The 21,727-nt window shown below is 33.9% G+C and overlaps 1 long non-coding RNA gene across 1 annotated transcript in view; it reads left to right on the forward strand.

Moving 5' to 3' along the window:
• Nucleotides 1-21,494, forward strand: part of LOC127537929 (uncharacterized) — a 108,854-nt gene extending 87,360 nt beyond the window's left edge. The window contains exons 2-4 of the long non-coding RNA XR_007947647.1: nt 15,077-15,170; nt 16,530-16,565; nt 21,406-21,494. This is a non-coding gene — a long non-coding RNA (uncharacterized LOC127537929). The remainder of the gene's footprint in view (nt 1-15,076; nt 15,171-16,529; nt 16,566-21,405) is intronic.
• Nucleotides 21,495-21,727: the final 233 nt, after the last annotated feature.

Genomic DNA, 21,727 nt, shown 5'->3' on the forward strand with positions numbered 1-21,727 from the left:
ACCCTTTAGCAGATATAGTTTTCTTTTAATTAATGTAGTCTATTTTAATTAGGTATTGTAGAGGGCTGAAACTCCAAAAAGGTATGCTTGAGTTAGACAACTGAGAGTTAAGGCTAATTACCTATTTGATGTGAGACAAAGATTCTATTATCATATGTTTGGATAAATGGCTCTTCTCATGTTGGTGCTTGCTGAATATTTGGTGTTAAGATAGGTAAGGACTGGATAGCAGAGGGAGAGAGGCCAGAGGCACTTGGCAGCAGGACAAGGAGGAGAGAAGTTGATGACTCCAAACTCCCGAATCCAGGATTCTGCTAGCCTGTCTCTTTCACTTTTCCCCCCAAAGACCAAGGACTTTAATTTATCCTAACTCTGGCTGACCCCGAGGCCCTCCAGGGAGCTAGCCAATACTTTACAAGGTGTGTTTTTGCTTTTGCTTGATCTGAGGTCAGAATTCCTGCCCCTTTTCGTTTTAGCTGAAACATAATAGATTCTGGTTTTGCCTTTTATCTTTACTCTCTACGTATCTCTCTGCTATAGATATGTTTCTGGTAATTAACATATTGTAGGATTCTGGCTTTTAATCCTGTCTCCTATCTGCTTCTGTTTTTTTAAGAGTTCATTCCATTTACATTCACAATTAAGATTACTAATTCTCTATTTCCTGCTATCCTATTTTCCCCAAATTATACTCTTCTTTTCCTCTTTCCTTCCTCACCAGTTTATTGCTTCTGACCACCTTCAATCTGTCCTTCCTTTTTCAGAACCTCCTTATCCTTTTCCTCTTTTACTTTTTTTACTTTTACTTTTGCCTTCCCTTTTCTTAGCCTTCCTCTTTCTTATCCTCTTTTCCTTCCTACTACTCTGCAAGGTGAGACAAATTTCTATGCCAAACTAAATACATATTTTATTCCCTCTCTGAGCCAAATCTGATAAGATTAAGGTTCAAATAATGCTCATTCCCCCTTCCTTCTTTCCCTCAACTATAATAGATCTTTTGTGTCTTTTCATATGTTGTGATTTATCCCATTTTACCTCCTCTTTCCTCTTTTCTTAGTACAATTCTTTTCCACACCTAATTTCTTTTTTATGTTATCACATTAAAGTCAACTTATAACTATACCCTCTAAGTATAACCTCTTACAACTGCCCTGACAAAGATACAATTCACAAGAATTATATGTATCTTCTTCCCAGATAGGAATGTAAATATTTTACCCTTTAAAAATATTTTTTCCTTCAGTTTACCTTTTTATGCTTTTCTTGAGCCCTGCATTTGGAAATCAAAATTTCTGTTCAACTGTTCAGCAGTGATCAATCCCTCCTTCCCCAAATTTCACTTCATCTTTTCCCCTGAAATTATTCCTATTGAAATTCCCCTGCTTAATTTTGATGGGTATTTGATTCTTGCTTGTAGTACAGTTTTTTTTTTTTTTTTTTTGCCTTATTCCATATTGCAGGTCTTCTAATCCTTTGATGATTAAGCTGCTAGATCTTACATAATCCTGAATTGTGGTTCTTCAGTATTTGAATTGTTTCTTCCTTGTAATTTGCAGTATTTTCTCCTTAATCTGATAATTCTGGAATGTAGGTACAAAATTACTTGGAGTTTTCATTTTGGGTTCTCTTTCAAGAGATGATCAGTGGATTCTTTCAATGACTATTTGATCCTCTTGATGCGAATTGTGTCCCCCTCGACATTTGGGGGTGAATTCTGAAATTCTTCTCTGACAGAGTCCCACCCTTCAGGGCAGTTAAGTGGTCTCATTCAGTTGGAGAGATGGTCAGAGATATGGTTGCACCCTCTATTGAGTTTAAGATTAGTCCTGGACCACTCTCAGTAGCCCGAACTCCCAGTTATTGAGTGACTTGAAACTCCAAGATAAGTACTTTCTTTTCAACTGGAAATCTAGGCCTGGGGGGCATTGACAACATTGAAGGAATCTCATTCAATGGAAGCCTTAGCCTCTGACTTCTATAAAAGACAATTCTGAACTCCAAATCTCTGCAGAAGTCTGAAGTAGGATTATGCGTTGCCAAGGGACCTCTCTTTGTCACAGCTGCCTGCCAGCACTCCTGTCTGCTGTGAAGATACCCTCTTCTCAGTGATAACCTTTATTTTTCTGATAGGACCGTGTCACTAAGATGTCTGTCTTCCTAATAAAGCTGGCTTCTCAATGCCAATAAAAGGATTTTGGGTTTGTGAATTCTATCACATTGGACCTATGCCAATCAGAAGGGATTCTCATCCCCCAATTCTCTACCATGAGAACTGTATCACTCTAGTTCTTGGATATCAGGGTAATTTTCCTTGATGATTTCTTCAGAGATGTTGCCTAACTTCCTTTTTTTATCCTGACTTTCAGGTAATCCAGTAATTATTAGATTCTCTCTCCTGGATCTATTTTCCAGGTCAAATTTTTTTTAATGAGATATTTAATTTTTCCTTTTTTCCTTCATTTTGATTTCTTGATTTCTTGTTATTCACTTCCATTTATCCAATTCTAACTTTTAATCAATTATTTTCTTAAGTTATTTTTTTACTTCTTTGCATTTGATCAATTGTACTTTCAAAAGAGTTGTTTTGTTTGGTGATTTTTTTCTCATTTCATCAATTTTATTTTTTAAGGAGTTGTTTTCTTTAATCAATTTCTGTGCTTCCCTTTCCAAGGTATTGGCATCACTCCCTTAATTTTCATAGCTTCTTCAATGCTCTCATTCTCCCTCTCCCTTTTTTTCCCCCTTTCTCTCTTTTAAGATCCTTTTTGAACTCTTCCAAGAGAGTTTTTTGAAGTGGAGAGCAGTTTGTATCCTCTTTGGGGCTTTATCTGCAGGCATTTTGCATTTGCTTTCCTCTTCTGGGTTTGTGTTCTGGTTTTCATTGTCTTCATTGTAGCTCTCTATGGTCAGATTTTTTTTTTTTTTTTGATCATTTTGAAAGTTTGATGCCTGAGGAATAGGGGAGATTTGTCTTGAGCTTCCTCTGCAGGGTGACAGGGTCTTCTCAATGATTGCTCTGGTGCCAATGGTGCTTCCCATGAGTGGCCTGGCCAAGTCTTGCCTGTAATGCTGAGGTTCAGCTCTTACAATTTGTTTTGGGGTTATGCTGGAAGCCTCACAGCTGATCTGATGATCTGGACCAGGACAGAGTAACCAAAGCTGCTGTATTCTGGCTAAAAGCTTCCTGCTACTTTCCCTGCACTAGGCCTCCTCACAACAGATCTCTCTATGCCAAGACTGCTGGGCCATGTTCCTCCCTGTGCAATTGAGACAGACTTTTTCTGAAGTACTTTTAAGATATTTTAATCTAGAAAATTATTCCACTCCAAATGTCTGTTAGTTCTGTCACTATAAAATCTGTTTAGAGGCTTGATCTAATGTTGATTTTGAGAAAAGTCAGGAAGCACGATCAATATGTTGTCTACTCTCCACAATTTTGAGAGCATTTTTTGCAATTTATAACAACACTCTATCCAACTTAAAAAAAGGAACCAGAAATTCAATGCTATGACTGAATTCACAAGTTACTGGGCAATAATAGCTAGGAAGACCTAGAGTAAGCAGAGAGATGAGAGGAATTGCTATCTCATCATTGTTACAATCCTGGAGTAGGTGGTGCTGATAGTGAAGGGTATATGAAAAAATGAGAGAAAGAAGATCACTTGACTAGATTGGCATCTCATCAAAGATTCAATAGTTTAATTCTAGGAAATTATCAATGGAAAAACATAACTTTGTGTCAAATAAAAAAAATGATTTTTACTTACTCTAAGGAAACAGGGACCATGAAGGACCAAGTAAAAAAAATGAATTTTGAAGGTTTGGAAAGAAGAAAAAAAAAAAAACTCTCTCTAATTCTCTCCCTCCCCTCTCATTTTCTTTCAGGGAAAGAAAACACTACAAAAAGGAAGAAAAATGGAAAATACGATGTGTGAACATAGGAAATAGATCTATGGTTTCACTGGTTTAGGGAATTTACCAGATGAAGAAACAGTAGCATGTAGAAGGATTGGTAAAGGCCAACCATGAGGGTCAGCCAGTGAAAATGCCTATAGTCAGGAGATGGGAATGTTTGGATTGAGGAATAGCAAGATGGTCAATGTCACTATTTTGTACAGTATAGGAAAGGGAATAAAGTAAAGAATACCAGAAAGATAGAAAGAGGGAAGGTTGTAGCAGTGCATTAGATAAAGGTCTGAGCCTAGAGTCATAAAAACCTGAATTAAAAAATAGGTCAGACACAAAATGTGTCAGCTAATCATTATATCTTGATTTTGTCAGTTTCTAAAATGGTTCTAACAATAGCACTTACCTCATAGGGTTGTTAGAATCATATTAGCTATTATTTGTACAGAGGTTAACAAGTGACTAATACATAGTAGGAGCTTAATAAATGGTTGTACCTTTCCCCATTTTCCTTGCGAAAGCCTTAAAAGCCCAACAGAAGATTTCATATAAGTTACAAGAGATAATAATGAGTTATTGCAGTTTGAGTCAGGGAGTTGAAATGGTCACACTTGTGCTTTAGAAAAAAAATCACTTTGGAAATTGGATGAATGATAGATAGAGGAGTCAAGACTTGTGACTGAGAAACCTTTCAGAAAGCTATTAGAATAGTCCAAGTGTGGGAAAATGGGGGCCTGTATTATAGAGTTAGAAGACATAGACATGAATGAGAGTGAAAAGTCAAAGGTAACACATAGATTTCCTACCTGCATGACTGAAAAGATGATCTACTCAGAAGTCCAGAAGAAAGGAGTAGTTGGAGTGGGGCGGAATATCTCTGTTTTGGGCACATTGAGGTTAATGTATCTATAGGACAACAAATTTGAGGTATCCAATAGGCAACTGGAGTTATAAGATTAAGATGAAAAGAGAGGTTAGGGCTAGATAAATAGATCTTTTTGCATATAGATAATAATTGAATCCATGAGGACTGATAAGACAACTAACAGAAATAATATAGAAAGAGAAAAGAAGTGAATCCAGGACAAAGTCTTGAGGATCATCCACAGTTAAGGTTATGATCTGTATGAATATCCAGCAAAGACAGAAGTGGTAAGAGAGGGAGAAGGATAGCCAGAAAGAATAGCATTATAAAAAAGTAAAGAGAAGAGAGTATCAAGAAAATGGTGATCAACAGTGTTAGATGTTAAAAACAGGTCAAGAAGAATGAGTATTAAGAAAATATCATTAGAATCATTAGTAACTTAGAAGAGAGAAATTTGTGTTCAATGGTGAAATTGGAAGCCAAAAAGAAAATAGTTTAGAAGAGAATGAAATGGCAAGTTGAAATATCAATCAAACATCAAACAATTTCTTAAGGATTTAGTTGTAAAAAGAGAAATGGGATAATAATAACAGGGATGGTAAACTCAGTTGAATTTAATTTTTGTGATAGGAGAAACTTAGATAAGTTTGATTTGTAGACATTAGTTAAATAGCCAGCAGCCAGGGAAATGAAGATTAGTAAGAGAGTGGGCATGATAAATGGAGTATTTTTTGAAGATAACATGGAATGGAATTATGAATCTAGTTAAGTGGCATCTTAGTCCCTTTATCTTCATATCTCTTCTTTTTTTTTAATAATAGCTTTTTATTTATCAAAATACATGCAAAAATAATTTTCAACATTCACCTTTGCAAAACTTTGTGTTTCATATTTTTCTCTCCCCTCCTTTATTCCCTCTCACCCTGAAAGCAAGTAATCCAATATAGGTTAAACATATCTTCATATCTCTTATGAATTATTGATCATTTTGATAGCAATTCTTCCTATGTGGGAAGTATTGTGGTATGATGGAAAGAGCAGTTCAATCTAACTTGGGAATTTGAGAAAGTCATTAAATTTCTCTGGGCCTCATTTTTTTCATCTGTAATATAAGTGGTGAATTAAATGGCTTTTAATGTCCTTTTTCACTGTAAATCTATGACCCAGTTATCTTTCTGTATTTTATAATTACTATATGAACTTAACCCCTGTATCTGGGCATTTTTCTTTTCCCCTATCTTCAATTCTGAGATCTTTTATCACATCAACTAATCTCTGGGAAAATACATTTTTCCTGGCCCTCAACAGGGGCACTCCAGCCCCAACTTAGAGCCTTCATATTATGCCATAGTCCAGAAAGGTATATTCTGTTTCCCAACACCATTTTCTAAGCCATATGATCTCTTTATATATATCTTACTTTCTCATCTAAAAGTGCATGCATTCAGTCCACAACAGTAATTAACATACCATCTGTATCCTTAAGTCCTTCAGTTTCCTGCCCAGGTCTTTGTAATCCTTAGATAGTCTTTCCAGTTCCTTCTGGCAGTTTAATTTGTACCCACATGAATCACAAGATGTGGGTAGCAATTCTCAGGTTTGATAAGTCCCATGTGTTTTACTTACACATGTTCCAAGAGTCTTGTTAATTTAGAATCTTTTGACTTTGGCAATCATTCATTTTGGCAGATTATACCCAACAGCTCATACTCCAATAGTTTCTTTAAAAAAAACCCAAACAAACAAAAAAAAACAGCAGTGTACGTATTTTGAGCATTCCAAATTAAAATATACATTGATCATCTGGGAGAAGTCTCAGCACAGAGAGAGAGATATGCAAATCATTACTAATCAAAAATGAGACTCAGCTAAATCAGATAATTATTTTCCATAGGGAGGATTGATTCTAATAGCATCTGACTACAAATCATATATACCAAAGTCACACAGTAACACACCAACTCAGCAGGAATGAATGAAGCTAAATAGTAGAAGTATATACAAGGACACATAAAAACAAACAAAAGAAGAAGAAAAAAACAAACAAAAATAAACAAACAAACAAAAAACAAACAAACCTGGGAATAGAAATAGCAACTCACAGAGCAAATCAATTACTGGGAGAAATTCTCCCTTCTCATCTCCATTTCTTAGAACCCCTGACTTTACTCATGACTTAACTCAAATATTACCTTCTGTGATAAGTGCTTCCTGACACCCTCTCTACTAGCTACTAGTATCTTCCCCTGCAAAGTTAACTTACAACTAATACTGTTAATGCTATTTCCCCATTACAATGCAAATTTTTTGAGGACAGAATTTTTTTTTTTTCGTTGTATTTCTAGAACTTAGTGCAGTATTTGGCACCTTGCAAGTACTTAATAAATTTTGATTGATGGATTGACAGATCTTTCCTTTTGGTGGTCATGTAGAAAGTTTTGTTTATATGAGAGGGTGAAAGGAATAAAAAAGAGGGAAAGGGAAAAGAGAGAAAGTAGTAGAAGAAGAGAGAGGGAGCAATTCTGAGATCAAAAAAAAGATAAAGGGAGCTTAGCCTTTAGGGACAGTAAGTCATTTCTAAGGCATCTACAAATCAGTTTTTTCTACTTCAGGTGTACAGTTTTATATATGAAAAGGAACTGATTTTCTTTGGTTGGGATATATTTTAAATATATTCATTTAAATTTTAATTTATGGAATAAAGCAAGCATTTTCATAACATCATAGAATAAATATATTAATAAAGATAATTGCACATGAAGCTGCAAATCTATTGTGTGCAACTTGCTATTCCTTTTAAATATATGTTAAAACTATCATGTACATTTCTCCTTTTTTTGTTTTTTTCCCTTCCTCTCACCCTAGAAATTAATATTAACATATATACATATATATAAATGTGTATTGTATATGTGTGTAAAATTATCCTAAACATATTTCTATTTATTTATTTTCTCTGGATCCAGATAATATATTTCTTCAAATATCCTTTGTTGTTAATTGGGTCTTTATAATAGTCAGAATGACTTATTTACTCAAACAGCTTTTAGTATTATTTGGCTGCTTACAGTTTTCTTATACTTGTCCAGTAATTTAGCCTTATAAGCATAATTAAACTGCTATTAGTTCATATTTCTCTTACAATTTATTATTTGAAAAACCAGAGGTTCTCTATTTAGTTTCTAAGATGAAATCTATAGAGAAAAACTATTAACTACTCAAGAGTGAAATCAAATTGTGAATGGAGGAGAGGGCTAGTTGTAGCAATAATCTTCTAGATACTAGATTGTAAATTAAGGATTAGCCTAATCCAATTTGGCTAAACCTGATTAATTTTGTGACAATTTGTTGCTGCTATTGTTCTTAGTAAAGGCATGGCCTAGAAACTTAATCAATAAGTACCCTTTCAAAGGTTTAGGCTTATGTATTTTGCTTTTTTTAATGCTTAACAACAATAAAACCACAGCAACAGCAAAACATTGTGCTCATCACCCTGTGTGAGATACAGAAGGATTAACACTTCCCCATCAAAAGTAAGGATGATTGATATTCTTAGAACATATAATAAGTAGAAAAAAAAAGCGCTACAGAAATACTTTTTGGAATAATCAGATATTTCACTGAGCAAAATGCTGATAACAATAGATATACCCCTGCTAGATTTAATAAATGCAACCAAAAGAGATTTATTTACATAAAAAAGTGGAATCAAAAGATCCTCTATGGACACCATCTACATGAAATCAATTCAAGATATATAAAAAAAAAAATGAAGAAAGAAAGAAAAAGAAAAAGAAGTCCGAATTGTATAGATTTATTTATAGAAATAGACAGGATTCATGATGGCAATCCAGAATCAGTTGATTATTACCAGAAATTACAACAAAGTTTATCACTATTTTGTTCAAAATTAGTGATCAGTAGAAAATTAAAGATAATGATGCAGATAGCAGTACATCATTATAGGATATCAAATACATCATAATTCATGATCTGCTGTCAAAAATTATCAAAAGAAAACTAACTTTTATAAACTAACAGGTAAGAAATTCTCATGCCAAAAACATAGATTGAATGAAAATAATCAAAGATTTTATATATGTAATACACACATACATACACATATATTTATACATATAGTATATGTATATATATTATGTAGGAACATATGCATACATGTATATATATATGTATATATGTGTGCGTGTGTATTTACAAAATTATTGTACGTGATCATCTGGTTATAACATTAATTCATTAAAAATAAACAACCAGAAAAGAAAAAAAAAAAAAAAAAGATGTGTCCTTTCTTAAATAATCATATTCTCCAAGTTATATAGAATGAAAATTTTCAGGGTAAAAAATATTCATCAAATTGATCGATATTATGTGGAAGAGGATTAAGTATATTTCATTCTTGATGTCCTGTCTGCTACTGGAGCCATAGCAAGTACCCTTATAGGGAAGCAATATTAAGAAACTACTATGAATCCAAGAAATAGTACAGCAAAGAATTGTAGGCTGGTCCCAATGGAAACTATTGTTCTGATCAGCTTGACTCAGGCAGAATATCAGTCTGTGGAAATTAGTGGATCCAGTAGTACTCTACTAAGTTCTGGTATCACAGGAAAGTAATATTCACCAGAACACATCATAAATATCAATACCCTATGGATTAAAAGTATTTCAGCACAATTGGTACTACCAACTATAAAATGGGCAATTGACAAGTATTTATGACATGGACTGAAGACCTGAATATGTTCATTATGCCATATCATAAGAAAATTGGAAACAAATTTCAATAGTTACAGATAAAAAGTTTAAACTCAACTCCAATTCTCATAAAGTCACACAGTTGATCAGTGTAAAGCAATATCAAGAAATAATTTAATCCCTAAATCTGGATTAGAGAAAAGAGAAGAAATCAAAGATTCAATAAAATTCTGAAGAGGGAAAATGTAAAGCGCCTAAGATCATTGAAAATCTTGCTTAATGTATTCAGTCCAAATTATAACTAATAATGTATTGTAGCAAAAACATAATTCATCTCTAAAATAATTTTATAAAGGAAATGCTCATACTTGTAATCCTGCAAAAATGAGTTTGACAGCATGAGTTCAAATAGCAATCCAATTATATTAAAATAAAGAATTAAAAAATATGATATCTGCTCTAACAATAATGAATGAAAGTATTCTCTTACAGTGTTTGACAGAAAACATAAAAACATTTCAGAATGGCACAAAACAATATATGAAACAGATTTTTATCAAAGTAAGAACCATTAGAAAAAATCAAAATGAGCAACCACCAAACTGGTAGAAGTGATTTTTGGGAACTATTTTAGATAGGAAGAAAAGTAGATAGATAAACGTTAAATCAATATATAATTGATTGTTGCAGTAGAAAACTTTTTTTCCTTTTTTTTCTTTCTTTTTAACACCCAGTGCTTTATGAATCATGTTGGAAAAGAAAAATCAGAGCAAAAGGGAGAAACCATGGGAGAGATTAAAAAAAAACAGAAAAAAAAGTGATTTGTATATATTGATTTACATTCATTATTTATGAATGTCCTTAGTTCTTTTTCTGGATTTTTCTGTCTAAAGGCTATTGGGATTGCTTTGAATCACTGAACCAATGAGAAGAATCAAATCTTTCATAGGTGATCATTGCACATTCCTTTTGTTATTGTGTACAATGTATTTCTGGTTCTGCTTGTTTTATTCAACATCATTTCATCTAAATCTTTCTAGGCCATTATAAAATCAGCTTCTTCATCATTTTTTATAGAACAATAATATTACATGATTTCAACATACCACAACTTGTTCAGCCATTCCCCAAATGATGGAAATCTACTCATTTTCCAGATCTTTGCTACCACTAAAAAGAACTGCTACAAACATTTTTGCACATGTGGGCCCTTTTCCCTCCTTTATGATTTTCTTGAAATACAGACCCAGTAATGGCACTGCTGGGTCAAAGGGTATACACAGCTTTATAGTCCTTTGGCCATAGCTCCAGATTGCTTTCCAGAATGGTTGGATCATTTTCAATTCCACCAATAATGCATTAATATCCCAGTTTTCCCACATCCCCTCCAACATTCATCATTATCTTTTCCTGTCATGTTAGCTAATCCGAGAGGTGGAAGGTGGTACCTCAGAGTTGTTTTAATTTGCATTTCTCTAATCAGTAGTGATTAAAAGCATTTTTTCATATAACTATAGTTGGCTTTAATTTGTCATCTGAAAATTATCTTTTCATATCTTTTGACCATCAATTGGGGATTGACTTGTATTCTTATAAATTTGACACTTCTTTATATATTTTTAGAAATGAGACCTTTATCAGAAATACTGGGCTATAAAAATTTTTCCCCAAGTTTATACTTCCCTTTTCATCTTGTTTCTGTTTGTTTTATTTGTGCAAAATATTTGTGTTTATAATTTTGTGTAATCAAAATTGTTCATTTGGTCTTTCATAATGTTCTCTACTTCTTTTTTGGTCATAAATTCCTCCCTTCTCCAAAGATCTGGTAGTTAAATAATCCTTATCTTCTATCACCTCTCCCCCTTCTCTTATTAATTTTTTTTTAACCCACTCCATCCATTACCTTATGTTCTCTCCTTTTCCCCCAGTGTTTCTGTCCTCCCATTTAACCTATTCCTTCCTTTTCTTTCCTCTTTCTCCTATTACTTCTTTATAGAGTTAGATACCCAACAGAATGATTAAGTTATACCCTTTTAGAAGTAAAACTGATGAGATCAAGCTTCAGAAGGGGAAGATCCCCTTCCCTTGTAGCAGGTCTTCTGTGCCTCTTCATGTGAACTAATTTTCCCATTATACCTCCCCTTTCCTCTTTTTCCAGTATAGACCTTTTCCCACTCCTAAATGTCTTTTTCTTTGATGTCATCATATCAGTGTCCATTTATAACCATACCCTCAGTCCATGTGATGATCCCCCTCTATCTGCCCCAGTGACAGATACAGTTCTCAAGATTGAGTTTTCCCATCTAGGTATGTAAACAATTTAACCTTTAAATAATGTACATATCCCCCGTGTTTACCTTTCTATACTTCTCTTGAGTCCTGTGTTTATAGATTAAGTTTTCTGTTTAGTTCTGGTTTTTTCAATAGAAATGATTCAAAGTCTCTTACTTCATTGAAATTCCATCACCTCCCCTGAAAGATCATGTTGAATCTCACATGATTCATGATTTATTTATTTCTTGATTGTAACCCAAGGTCCTTTGTTTGCCATAATATGAAAATTCAGAACTTTCAATCTTTTATTGTAGCAGCTGCCAGATCCTGTGTAATCCTGACCATTGTTCCTTGATATCTCAATTGTTTTTGTCTGGCACCTTGCAGTATTTTTTTTTTTCTTGAGATTATAGTTTTGGAATTTCTCCTAAGAGTTGTGGGATCTCTCCTAAGATGATTGATGGATTCTTTCAATCAGTTTTTCTCCCTCTTTTTCTAGAATATTGGGTTAATTTTTCTTAATGATATTTTGTAGAATGCTTTCCAGGCCTTTTTTGGTCATGGCCTTCAGGTAAGCCAATAATTTTAAAATTATCCCTTTTGGATCTATTTTCCACGTCATCTGTTTTTTTCAATGAGGTATTTTACATTTTCTTCCATTTTTTTTTCATTCTTTATAGTTGATTTGATTCTTGCTGCCTCACAAAGTCATTAGTTACCATTGGCCCTGTTCTAGTTTTTAATGTGAGATTTTCTTCAGTTATCTTTTGTATCTCTTTTTCCATTTGGTTAATTCTACTGTTTAAGGAGTTGTTTTCTTTAGATATTTTTTTTTCCTTCCCATTTCCAAGCTTTTGAGTCCCTCATGCATACCTTTCATTTCCTTTCTTATTTTTTTTTCCTTCTACCTCTAATATTTGCCTTTTACAATATTTTATGACTGCTTCCAAGAAGGCTCTGTGACTTGAAACCAATACATATTATTCTTTGAGACTTCCTCTGTGGACATTTTGTCCTTGTCTGAATTGGTGTTTTGATCTTCTTTGTAACCCACAGAAGCTTTTTATGGTCAAGATTTTATTTGATTTCTTGATCATTTTCTTTCTTTTTCTTTTGGTTTTTCTTTTTTTTTTCTTTCACTTTTATGGTTGAGCTCTGCTCCTGGGGTAAGGGGACACTATCACAACTTCTATGCAGCTCTGAGCCTTGGCTTTGAGCACAGAGATGAGACCCCTTGTGTTTGTAGCTTTGCCTACTCTTTTCAGGAAACATCCTGGTTTACAAGGGTTTGCCTTCTGAGCTGGGACTGGAAGCTGCCCCACTGATTTGCTCCTCTACTGAGCTAGGACCCTCTCATTAGCTTTTCCAAACTCTGTTTGAGCTTGGCTGAATACCCTTTTCACCCCCTTGCAGTGTTTACTATCTATCTTGAGCTGGAGAGTGGTTTCATTTCATCAGACTCTGTTCAGAGGCTTGATTTCATGTGGTTTTCAAGGGAAACTTGGGGAGCTTGAGAAGCTTCCTGACTTTACCCCACTCTCTTGGTTCCACCCCCAGAAGTTGCAGTAGAAAACTTGAATGACATATTGCTTAGTTGAAGATAATTTTTTAAAAAAGGCAAAAAGAAATCCAGAAAACAGTAAAAAGCAAAAACAAAAACAAAAAAACCCACAAAGGGACAAAAGTTGTCAAAACAGCATGAAGAAAACAATCAATTCAACAATAGGCAAATATGATGTTACAGAAGTTCAAGATATAATAAAATCAGAAGAGAGTATCCCCAATGAAGGAGACATAGGAAATTTCTGGTCATTTATTAGCATGGTGTCTTGCACATAATAGCCATTTAAGAAATGTTTGTTGATTGACTGATTGATATATGGTCCCAAGAAGTTGAAACCCAGCAAAAATTCAAATTGGACTAGAAATGGAAGACAAAGTTTGAGTACCATTAGGATAATGAAAAATAGTACAGTTATATAGGAAAGATGACATGTACACTAGCTTTTTTGTAAAACTTGGAAGTGGTAAAGCCATAATAGATACATAGCTATTGGCTACAAAATTTGACCATTGCTCATAGCAAAACACTTTACCAATTTCCTTGCAGATGTAAGCCAGAGGTCACTCTCCTTAAGAACATATCTTGGAACAAAGGATGAGGCTAATTAGGAATCTTTCCAAATAAAGGCCAATTGGTTGTAGAAAGTTGTAATTGTAGAAAGCACTCACAGCTTCTATCTATCTATCTATCTATCTATCTATCTATCTATCTATCTATCTATCATCTACCTGTCTGTCTATCTATCTTGTTTGTCTTTCTAACTTGTCAATCTATTTATTTATCTATCTTTCACACACACATGTGTGTATATCTATTTATATTTATAAACATAGTATGAATGCTCTGGCTTAATATCTGAGAACCAGATCTGCTACATTTGCCAGCTTAGATTTATAGAATATACCTGGATAGGTAGGAATAGTTTTTTTTTGTTGTTGTTGTTTTAATAAAGCCACTGATTCAAGTCCTCACTGACTATGCTCCCTAAATTGTTAAGGGGCTGTGACTAATGACAAAATTCTATCTTTTAAACAAGCTGATGGTTTCTGTACAAGAACTGGTTTTAAAAGGAAATGGGATATTAGCCAAGGAATATAAAAGAATGTTCCAGAAAGTCCCAAGGCTATAAAGAACAGCTTCTTCAAAAAGCTTGTTGAAAATATCAGAACATTTATATTGCTTATCACACGGCTTTTGACTCAGTTCCACACTCATGACTTATGTATGTACAGCAAATTCATAAAATAGATCACAGTATGTTGAGAATGCTAGGACTTTTCATGTTCATGTGAAAAAAAAAGTTCTCAATTTAAAATATGTTATCAATGAAATAAAGATAAAATTAATTGATACAAAATGCGGCATTTTAGAGGCAGACAGCTTAAACTAATTTTCGATTTTGCTTTTAAATTGCCTGAAGCTAATTTTGATTCCACTTAGCCTTAAATCCATTATCATCTCTCCTAAATAATATGGAGGCCATATTTAGCCTCCAAATTATAAGCACGATATCAATTTACATAGTTCCACCAAAAATACATTAGATTAATTCTTCATTTTATATAAGTTATATAAGATGTCAATAACATCTTTCATCATTGATATAAAAATGGCATTTGAACTTGGCAAGTAGAAAATTTGAATATTTTTCAAAGAATGATAGAAGAGGAAGGGAACAAGTTATTAAGCATTTATCATGTTCCAGATACTGTTCTAAGTGATTTATAAATCATTTCATCTGATTCTCATAGAAATCTTGTTTGGGAGCTACTGTTATAGCCATTTTATAATTGAGGAAGTTGAAGCAGACAGCGGCTGATTGATTTGCTCAGGATCATAGAGCTAGTAAGTATCTGAAATCATGTTTGAACTTGACTTATTTTGACTCCTGGCCCAGCACTTGCTCCACTATGATACCTAGTTGCCTTTGGCAAGACAATGTAAGCTTCAATCTGGAAGTCATATTGAACTAGGGACTGAAGATACTCCTTGGTTTCTTCCATTCAAGATAAAGTGATCATAAAGATATTAAAAAAGAAGACTGGCTGAATATACTGTGAGAATTATAGAAATCTTGAAATAAAAGATGAGTGGGAAGAACAGATTTAAAACAATGGTCACCTATAAAAGACCAGTTTTACTGTGTACTTTGAAAACTATTAAATGGATAATCTTTGATTCAGAAAACATCCTTATATCATGCAATATTAATGCACAGAATTTTATCACCTTTGGCGACCATAGAAAGGTTAATATTTCTTTACCAAAGGGAGGCAGAAAGTTAATGACTTTTCTTAGAGCATATGAGAAGTCAAAAACCTATATCAAAAGCAGTTATTATGTCATCAACCAATAATAGTCAAAGGTGATAATAAATAAATGGAACAATGGATACACAAGCACATGGGAACAGTATCAGGTATTTATAATTTCCATTTATCTATATGCTCAATAGTTGCCCTATGAATTTCCTTTGTTCATCATTGATTAGTTGGGGTAGGTATATGAGTTTGAATGGCCAAGTCAATAAATACTCAGATTTGATTTAAAATGTACAGAAAAAACTATATGTAATATATAGAGTAAAACAAAATTTATTGTATTATAGAATTGTAAATTTATAATTGAAAGATATGTTAGTGATTACTGATCCACTCCCATCATTTCATAGATAACAACCTAATAGTTAAGTCACTTAACCAAGATCAAACAAGTTATAAGTAACAAGATTTGAACCCAGCTCTTTAATGCCAAACCTAGCAGTCTTTCCACTATAGCACACTGTCCCTGTGCTAGGATTTATAAAAAAGAGATATCATTTATCATCATCTTGTACAAATGGATGTAGCTTCCACAGGCCATAAGTTGACAGTTCAATTAACTATATGGCATCTTAGGCCAGAAGTTCCTTCTTAATGAGGATGTAGAGAGTCCCATCAATAATTCTGACAGTGGCTTGGTAACAACTCTCCCTTCCTCCACCCAGATAGTTTTGCACAAAGTCATTCAAGATTTGTCTAGGGATATAGCAGCAGCTTGTGTCAGAAGGGACCTGGCTTATCTCAGGATGAAGCTGAAAGAGTGATGTTAACCCCCTAGTAAACAGTAATTAAAAGAGAAAAAAAGCAGAACCCCAGAATATAGATGTGACTATCACACAAATGGTTAAAGGACTAAATTTAATATTACTGTTTTCTCCCACAGTAGATGATGATTTATTGAATAAAATGAAGACTTAAGGTAGGTAAATAACAAGAAGAACTGTTGCACAAGATTGTACAAAAGTGAATGTTGAAATCTATTTTTGCATATATTTGGAAAAATAAAATACTATTAATAAAAAAGAATGTTAATGCATAACCTATATCAAATTGCCTTCTCAATGTGGGGATGGAATTTGGAGATATTTTTTAAAAAGATAAATGTTAAAATTTGTTTTGACATATAATTAGGGAAAATAAAATATTAAATTTAAAACAAACAAACAAAAAGAACTTAGGGAAATTTATGTGGATTGAGAAAGTATCATAGGATTACAAATTTAGTGGGAAAAAGAGCTTAGTGGTTGCTGAATGCAATCCCCTCTTTTTACAGATGAAAAAATTGAAGCCAAAATAATTTAAGTCACTTGACTAGTTGCATATGTTAATTCCCAAGGCAGGAAAATCAAATTTTCTTAATTTTTAAATCAAGCTCTTTTTCTATTTCTACCCTTAATTGTAAGATCATGGATTCAGCATTGGAAGCAAACAGTGGCTAGTTCTCCAATTATCTAGTTCTGTAGCTGAAAAAAGAAAACAAAAACAAACAAACAAAAAAACAATTTAGGCTTAGAAGGTTTAAATGAGTTCCCCATGGTTACCTCCATTTGATTGTAAGATCCTTAAGGCAAATATGTTGTCTTTTGCCTCTTTTGGTGACCCTGATGCTTAGCATAGTGGCTGGCATACAGTAGACACTTAATAAATGTTTATTGAAGTGAATTGATTTAGATATTACAAATTAGATAAGATTTGAATCCAGGTCATCTGGTACCAGAGTCATTGTTTTTTTTTTTTTCTCCCCTAATATACTGTGCTACAGCAATTATCAGTCAGTGGGCCACAAGGCTTTTTGATTGGGAAGGAACTGATCATCCATTCTGCCCATTGCCTGGAGGGTATGTCAGTGTGCAGACTTCAGGTAGTCAGTTAGACACAATCGCTTGTGGAAGGGCTCATTGGTGGTCCAGTGAATTTCAGCTTCCTATTTATATACACTGCTTTAAGTGCTTTGTAGGATATGTTGTCCATCAGACTCAGCAGCCTTCAATTCCCCTAGGTAGTTATCAGTGTTTTGAAACATGATGCATAGCATTAAGTATGAAGAAGAATCTAGAAATCATAGCTATATTAATATGGTTGACACTGTGGGTAGTGAACAGCATTATTAAGACAGAATTCCACTTTGGGCAATAAAATAAACTAGTATTGTAGCTGATATGGTATGTAGCATCTAAAATATGTTTGGAAAGTATGCTTTATGTGTTATCCATCAATTGGATTGAGTGTGATATGCCATGGAGAGATTAAATTTTAACTATAAGTTGTTTTTCTGACATATTTCACGAATTTACCAAATATAAGTGCATAGGGGACCTTGAAGGTCATATAGTCCAAGTTCTACCTAAACAAGAATTTCTCTTTAAAAAAAATCTCTGACAAGTTGTCATGCAGCCTCTACTTGAAGAACTCCAGTGAAAGACATATGACATTTGCCTGCTGCTGGCAATGCTCTTGGCAAAGAGAGGAACATGTTTCCTTGAGTGCTCATATTCTTCACAATGTGTAAATTATGTAGAATCAGTCAATGGACCCTTATTACAATAGGTAAGAAAGGAGAACTGATTATAATCTGGTTGAGATTTTCACTGTCTCTCAAATTAAAGTTCACAGAATACAGATCTTGTGGGTCATTATTATTGACATTCTCAGAAGTAACCAAAAATATAAAGAAACTTTTTTTTTGCATCAGTTTAATATCCAACCTAGAGTAAATTGGCCTCTAGCTATGTGATCATGGACAATTAATCAGTCAAAAACCATTTATTAAGTACTTACAAATGCTGAATTAATTTAAGTGGGGGTGGGAGAAAGAAAATTACATCATCAAGCCTTTGTTTTAATCTCTTCCTTCTGGAACTACCCTTTCCCCTAGCTTGATAAACTTGCTTTTTGGTTTGACAGAGTCATTGATGTTCTGAAGGATCTGGAGGATCGCATGGTCCAATTGTACATGCTAGGGGAGGTCTTAGAAATTGATGAAAATTCAAATGTAAATTAGGATGAGTTAGTGAGTGAGTGAGTGAATGAATGAATGAATCTAGTGAATCTAGTGAAAGTGATTTCCTTCCTGTTCCTCAGACAAGAAAATCTATTATCTCAGCTCCCAACAATCTTACTGCCTATTCATCATCCCTGGAATTCTTTTCCTCCTTCTCTGCTCTCTTCTGCTTCCCTGGCTTCCTTCAAGTTCAAGTTAAAATCTCATCTTTTACAGGATGCCTTTTCCAAACCTCATTAATTCTAGTATCTTCCCACTGCTGATTCCTCCAATTGATCCAATATGTATATAGATATAAAAAGATACTGATAGATACACTTAGATATATAGATAGATGTAGACATAAATATAAATGTATCTTGATTGTACATTATAAACACATTGCACTTTCATGGTATAATGGAGTTAGGCACTAAGTTTGGAGTCAGGGAAATCTGAATTCAAATCCAGGCTCAGATACTGAGCAAGTCATTTAACATCTGCTTGTCTCAGCTTCCTCATCTGTAAAGTGAAAATAGCAATATCAACTACATCCAGTGATTGATATGAGGATCAAATGAGATAATAATTGTAAAATGCTTAGCACAGCACTTGACACATAATAAACACTAAATCAATGTTAACAATGAGGGTGATGATGATCATGATGTCTCCCCACTAGACTGTGATGCCCTGGAGAACAAGGAATATTTTTTTACCTTCCTCTGTATCCCTAGCACTTAGCACTGTGCCTGGAATATAGTATCTTGGGTTGGCCCCATTATTTGTACACAGAATGTATGCTTTCCAAAAAGATTATTTTGTGGAGAACTCATACAGTATAAGCACTCACGAGATAGTCAGAAAAAGCGATATAAGTATACTTTCAATTGCTTGTATGACATGGGAGACACTGGCACAGGATGACCCAAAATGGTGTGCCCTCCTCAAAAAAGGTGCTGTGCTCTAGAGGCAAAACAGAATTGAATTAGCCCAGAAGAAATGCAAGATGTACAAAGTTAGAGAAATCTCCCAAATGTTCAAAAGGACTATTTGTGTCCAGTCTGTGGGCAGAGAATTCCAAGCTCATATTGGTCTGACCAGCTATAATTGGACACACTATAACTTTTTTAGTCCTCTTCAAGAACAGAGGGCAACTATAAACCAAACAACCAATAGTTGATGCTTAATAAACATTTATTTATTGATTGAAATTCAGTTCTACCTCTTTGTAAAAACAAAGTCCTTTTCTCATGGAACTTACATTCAAATGTAAAGAAATAGTTCATATTGGAGGTTTCAATTACAAGTACAATGAAAATGCCCAAGGAGCCTTTGATTGCTGTAGGATATGGAACACTGCTATTAATAAGAAAATCCAGTATCTATGTAGGGAAGATGGGCTCTGTTCTGTTATTTTTTGTTTGGTTCTTATTTTTGCTTGTTTGATAACATAGATCTCTCCCACTCAGTTCTAACTTGAACAACAATGACTCTGTCAGCTGGTCCAGAAGGACCAGCCAGTAGCTGGCTTAGCTACTCATTCATTAGTCATTTGTTTATTCACTTTACAAATATTTATTAAGACTCCCATTGTGCTTGAAGAGATACAAAAGTTAGATAACAGATGTTCCCTGTCTCCAGATTTTAATTAGTAAGAGTCCTGAATAGTAATGATATCAGGGTACTGTTAACATATCAGATTTATAATTTTACATTCTTCCTTTTATGTTGTCATTCCCCCATTAGACTGTGAGCTTCTTAAGAACAGGAGCTGTCTTTTGTCTTTAATTTTTTTTTAAGTCCCCTATGCTTAGCATATAATAGGCACTCAATAAATGTTCATTTACTGCCTGTTTCTCAGATATGATTTTCCTTCTTCAGATTCAGTGCCCTTACACTGGTTGTCTCATATTATTGGGAGGTTCTTTCCTTACCTCTATCTCTTCATTTCCTTTAATTTTCACTTTCTGAAGGAAGATTTTCCCATATTCTCTTGAGCCTCTCAATCTTTTCTTTGAGACTACCTTTCCTCTAGTTTATATATATATTGTATTATGTGTTAATTACATATTTCCTTCATTTAAATGTAAAGACCTTGAGGATATGGTTGGTGATTTTGCCTTTTTTCCCCCTGAGGCAATTGGGGTTAAATGACTTGCCCAGGGTCACACAACTAGGAAGTATTAAATGTCTGAGGTCATATTTGAACTCAGGTTCTCCTGAGTTCAGGGCTGATGTTCTCTCCATTGAACCAGCACTTAGCTGCCCCCTATTTTGCCTTAAAAATTTTTTTTTTAATATCCCTAATGCTTAGTATAGTACTGGACACACAGCAAGCACTTAATGAATGCTTGTTGACTGATTGATTTTCAAATTCATGCCATCCAAAGCACCTGGCTTGGGTTGAATGTGCAAAATTTTATTTAATTACATTTATTTTACAGATGTGTGTATTGACTTGCTCAGAAACACAGAGCAGTTGGTAGATAAAGGTAAAATCATAGAATCATTGATAAGGAGCTGGCTGGATGTTACAAGATATAATCAGCTCATATTACAGATAGGGAATTGAGATTTGTCTAAGGCCACAAAAATAGTAAATGGTAGTGAGAGAATTTGAATTCAGTTCTCTGAATTCCAAACCTAGCATTTATCTTGAACTATGAAAAGACAGCGCTTTGGATTTCAGGGTAGATCTTCACTAAAGAAACATAAAGATAAAATAAGGAAATAGAAAAGAACAAATCTATTTTTTCTTTCTTTTATTTCTCTTCAGGAAAAAAAGAAGAATCTGATTGATGGGGCAAGAAGTACCTTTTTACTTGTGTACAGATGGAAATAAACAATCATATTGTGAAACTATAACAGAGAGTGGTCCCCTGACCTTTTAGAAGGCAGTAGTGGTTGAAGAAAGCCCTTGAATTATTACCCTTTGAAGACCAATTCAATTCATTTCATAAGTACTATGGCAAGCAGATACTGAGAAAAGTGGGGCTTGTTAGGCTCTAATTTTCCAAAGAACCTTTTTTACTTTGGGGATGGGGGGGATGAAATAGCATGTACCAAAGAGCTCTTGACTAATGACAAACAAAAGGCCA

Source organism: Antechinus flavipes, chromosome 5 (genome assembly GCF_016432865.1).
Source record: "Antechinus flavipes isolate AdamAnt ecotype Samford, QLD, Australia chromosome 5, AdamAnt_v2, whole genome shotgun sequence".
Classification (NCBI taxonomy): domain Eukaryota; kingdom Metazoa; phylum Chordata; class Mammalia; order Dasyuromorphia; family Dasyuridae; genus Antechinus; species Antechinus flavipes.